The sequence below is a fragment of the Salvelinus sp. IW2-2015 genome, unplaced genomic scaffold, assembly GCF_002910315.2.
Source record: "Salvelinus sp. IW2-2015 unplaced genomic scaffold, ASM291031v2 Un_scaffold5723, whole genome shotgun sequence".
Classification (NCBI taxonomy): domain Eukaryota; kingdom Metazoa; phylum Chordata; class Actinopteri; order Salmoniformes; family Salmonidae; genus Salvelinus; species Salvelinus sp. IW2-2015.
Genome location: NW_019946988.1, coordinates 71,287 through 76,394, shown reverse-complemented (window position 1 = coordinate 76,394; position 5,108 = coordinate 71,287). Strand labels below are relative to the sequence as shown.

Below are 5,108 nucleotides of genomic sequence, written 5' to 3'. Positions count from 1 at the left end.
CCTGATGGAAACAATCAAACAAATCGTACTTAGATGATCTACTATGCGGCTTGAATGATCATACAGGCTCTGATAGAGGGCTTTTTAAAATCTCTTTAACGTGTCTTCTCCTCTTCATCTACACTGATTGAAGTGGATTTAAAAGGTGAATCAATAAGAGATCATAGCTTTCACCTGGATTCACTGGTCAGTCTGTCATGGAAAGAGCAGGTGTTCCACTCGGTGTATGAGTGTGACTTACTGCAGTACTCCTACATAGCTCTGTACGCCGGCTGTGTCTGCTGTCCCCAGTCTTTCTTGAAGCCCATCATCAGAATGTTGGGTTTCAGACGACCAGACCTGATGCCTAGGAGAGGGACAACAGGTTATAGCACACAGGCTGATCTGAAAGACTTAACTACCTGCATTCAAGCAGACCTGGGACAAAAAAACATGGAAAATACTTAGAGCTTTCCTGCTGGTACAATAAACCAATGGAATAAATCTCCAAACTGCAAACTTCTCCCACCTGCATGCTGGTCAACTTAAATCAAGGTCGCGTTTGGAAGTATTTCACATGATATGTATTTGACTCCAAGCCAGCATCCCACTCAGAAAGGTTTGAAACTTCTTCCAAAAATTAAGTGTTTCCACTTTCCAGCATCACAGTCTTTTAATAATGAAAAGTACATTCCAAAACACAGAAGTTTGAGAAAGCCTAGTAAACATACTATCAAGTTCTTAGTTTCACAGCCTGATTAACCTTCCTGATTCTTAGAGGTACAGTGCCTTCGGAAAGTAATTCCAACCCCTTGACTTTTTCCACATTTTGTTACGTTACAGCCTTATTCTAAAATGGATTAAATAAATAAAAAAATCCTCAGCAATACACAGAATTTCCCATAATGACAGCGCGAAAACAGGTTTTTAGAAACATTTGCGAATGTATTAAAATGTAAAAAAACAGAAATACCTTATTTACATAAGTGTTCAGACCTTTGCTATGAGACTCGAAATTGAGCTCAGGTGCATCCTGTTTCCATTGATCATCCGTGAGATGTTTTTAAACTTGATTGGTGTCACCGTGGTAAATTAATTTGATTGGACATGATTTTGGAAAGGCACACATCTGTCATTATAAGGTACACAGTTGAAAGTGTTCAGAGCATAAACAAGCCATGAGGTCGAAGGAATTGTCGTAACTCCGAGACAGGATTGTGTCGAGGCACAGATCTGGGAAGGTTACCAACATTTCTGCAGCATTGAAGGTCCCCAAGAAAACAGTGGCCTCCATCATTTTAAATGGAAGAAGTTTGGAACCACCAACACTCTTCCTAGAGGTGCGCCCAGCCAAACTGACAATCGGGGAGAAGGGTCTGTTCAGGGAGTGTTACCAAGACCCGATGGTCACTCTGCCAGAGCTCTAGAGTTCTTCTGTGGAGATGGGAGAACCTTCCAGAAGGACAACCATCTTCTGCAGCATTCCACCAATCAGGCTTTATGGTAGAGTGGCCAGACGAAGTCACTCCTCAGTAAAAGCACATGACAGCCCATTGGAGTTTGCCAAGATTAGTGCACCTAAAGACTCTCAGAGAATGAGAAACAAGATTCTCTGATCTGATGAAACCAAGATTGAACTCTGGCCTGAATGCCAAGCGTCACGTCTGGAGGAAACCTGGCACTATCCCTACGGTGAAGCATAGTGGTGGCAGCATCATGCTGTGGGGATGTTTTTCAGCGGCAGGGACTGGGAGACTGGTCAGGATCGAGGGAAAGATGAACGGAGCAAAGTACAGAGAGATCCTTGATGAAAACCTGCTCCAGAGCGCTCAGCACCTCAGACTGTGGTGAAGATTCACCTTCCAATAGGAAAAAGACCCTAAGCACACAGCCAAGGCAATGCAGGAATGGCTGCGAGACAAGTCTCTGAATGTCCCTGAGTGGCCCAGCCAGAGCCCGGACTTGAAGCCAATTGAACATCTCTGGAGAGATCTGAAAATAGCTGTGCAGCAACGCTCCCCATCCAACCTGACAGAGTTTGAGAGGATCTGCAGAGAGAATGGGAGAAACTCCCCTAATACAGATGTGCCAAGCTTGTAGCGTCATACCCAAGAAGACTCGATGCTGTAATCGCTGCCAAAGGGGCTTCAAGAAAGTACTGAGTAAAGGGTCTGAATACTTATCTAAATGTAATATTTCAGTTTATTTTTAATAAATTAGCAAACATTTCTAAAAACCTGTTTTTGCTTTGTCATTATTGGGTATTGTGTCTAGATTGATGAGGGGRAAAAACTATTTAATCCATTTTAGAATAAGGCTGTAACGTAACAAAATGTGGAAATAGTCAAGGGGTCTGAATAMWTTCCGAAGGCAYTGTATTTGTCTGCAGGATCTCATTCACCATTGTGTTAATCACTGATAGACTATAGTTCTCTTTAATCTGGCTTCTCTTTAAAGCTAGCACTCCTCTTAACCACCCACACCACGCTACACAGTCTTATCTCCGTTCCAATGTGATAAAGACAACCATAAATGGACCATAACTCTATCTTCTCCTCTTCCTACCTCATTAATAACTAAGACACCAGTTCTGTCTGGGCTGAGCTGGGCTGGACTGAAGGGAGGGAGAAAAGCTGTGTAAAACTAGTCAAGACTGGGCTACGCTGCTGCTACGCTGCTGCTACGTGCTTCGTGCTACGTTGCTACGCTGCTACTCTGCTACGCTACTACGTGCTACGCTGCTACGCTGCGTCTACGTTGCTACGCTTCTGCTACGCTTCTGCTACGCTGCGGCTACGCTTCTACGTGCTACGCTGCTCTTGTTTCTTATGCTTTAGCACTCATCTCAGCTAGCAGCCTGTTGTAGCTTACATGTGAAAATGAAGTAACTGAAAATGAAGTAACTTTCATCCCAAAATGTTAGACAACCAATCTAACCTGTCCTCTAGTCTAGTTAACTTTGAACCATGACATGTTGTTGTCATGGTAACAGCTGAATAGTCATATTATATAGAAAACAGTTTTAACCTCAAAGTAGAAGTTAAACATGATCAGATAAAATATTGAATTTGGCGTTTACTACTTTAGCCCATAGAAACGCATTGAATAACACATTTATAAATGGCAAAAAAAAACATTTTTTAAAAATCATAAGGAATAAGGTTTTGAATTGTCTGTCCTATATCTAGGAGATATTAGAAATATCGTAATTTTTTTGGACACATATTTAACTCCATGCTTCTATCCGTTTGTATGGGTTACCTTCAGACGAGTCCCGTGACACTTGTGGGTTAGGGTTAGGGTTAGGGTTAGGGTTAGGGTTAGGGTTAGGAAAGACTCATACACAATGTGAGACACAGAGTCCGTAGTTCTATAGTGAAACAGTGAGCCAAGGTCCAGGAGGGCCGGTCTGTTCTTAGGTGCTGTCCTGTCAGCCACATCACACTGAGGTCTGAGGAGGGGGTAACAGTCATTAGCTAAACTACTATATCATTAGTCTTCTTAACATTCTACACTTTCAGGTTAAGATGCAGAGCAGTATTGTACCTGTCCCTTCTTTTAATTTCACCTCTAACCATGAACAGAGTAGGTTTTCCTCCACTTGCCATCCATCAGCATAGTAGAAGGTGTATACCAGTGGCTTCTGTTGGCTCTTACCTGAAGTTCTTAACATGGTCCTCTACTCCGGTCAGTGACAGAGCGTTGTTGACCGCGCTGACAAACGTCACGGCTGAGTGGACGAGCCCCAGTTCACCTCTGAGGACAACAGAACACACTGATGTTAACACTGAACTTAGAGATGCTACAGTGATAGCTTAAAGGACAGGAGGGCCTTCCTGTGTCTTGGGCGCTCCTCCCCAGTGTTGATTGACCATTGGATGTCAAGGGTTATTGCGCTCCTCTATCACAGCAGGAACCTTCTCTGCCCACCACAAAAATCCTCTTCCTTTTCTCGCCCTTTTCAGCCTGTCCCCATCTCGTCCTAATGTCCTCCATGCACCCAAAGTTCCTCTTTTCAATGGATCAACCCGCGTATTTACCTTTGGCGACCGACTCCCGGCTCTCGTTGTCGGTTAAATTCACCTGTCTGCTGCATACTATGCTAGGTCTGTCTTTTGTGTGAGGACTGGTATTCATATGTATTTTCATAATGTCAGCCTTGTCCTAGAGGATGCTACACTGAGCTGTGATCGTTCTCAACTTGAGCCTATACTTTGAGCGGTGAGGTAGACTATCTAGAGGGGTATGATATGCGATGATGAGCAGTAGGGCTGAGGCAGCAGCAGCCACAACAGTTTGATGACATTGAACTATCAAAACACGCCGAGACATGCACGTACGCCACCGCTTTCTTATATGTATACTCTAGAAGACAAGCCCAAGAATGTTGTGACGTAACCATCGCTTACTATCTGAAGACTCCTTCAGCCTAACTCGACGGGGATTAACAATAAGATCACATGGCACGCACACATCAGTTTAAGAGAGAGAGAGCTCTAGAGTCCTCTCAAGAGAGGAGAGAGAGTCTCGGGGAGAGAACGCGAGAGGATGAACAGATAGAGAGGTTACGAGATAGAGAGAGAGGAGTACCTGGGGACTATATGCCGAATGGAGCGTGGAAGCGAGGAGAAGTTGCTATGAGATGCGTATGAGCTGAAGGAAGAGTTTGGAGATCGATGTGGGTACATAGAAAAGTGAAACGCTTTCAGATCGGGAGGCTACACCGACACACCACACGCACAGCACACACACACATCCACACAACACCACACACACACACACACACTTCCCTCCATCGCCCGCACCTCTTCAACACACATCATCACACTATCACTACATGCTTCCTCACGCACTCAACTACAACTCCTCTGCAGGCACTCACTGAACTAGTTAAAGAATCAACATCTTACATCTGCCTGAAGTTCTTTTACGGACCACATCACACCAAGGGACAAAACCACACACACAACAACACGGCAAGAAAAAACCACGACAAGCACACATCCCAATCAGAGGGAGCAGCTATTACGTTCTGGACTTGCAATCCTCGCCTGCCAGGGCACACAAGAGGATTTCACTTGAGTTGTTTTTGTGGACATTACCATATTCAAACGACATTGGCGGACTGG

At 44.3% G+C, this 5,108-nt stretch overlaps 1 pseudogene; it reads right to left on the bottom strand.

Annotated features, from left to right (window-relative positions):
- Positions 1-251: 251 nt before the first annotated feature.
- The window catches only part of LOC112078473 (solute carrier family 12 member 1-like), a 14,043-nt pseudogene continuing 9,186 nt past the window's right edge, over positions 252-5,108 (bottom strand).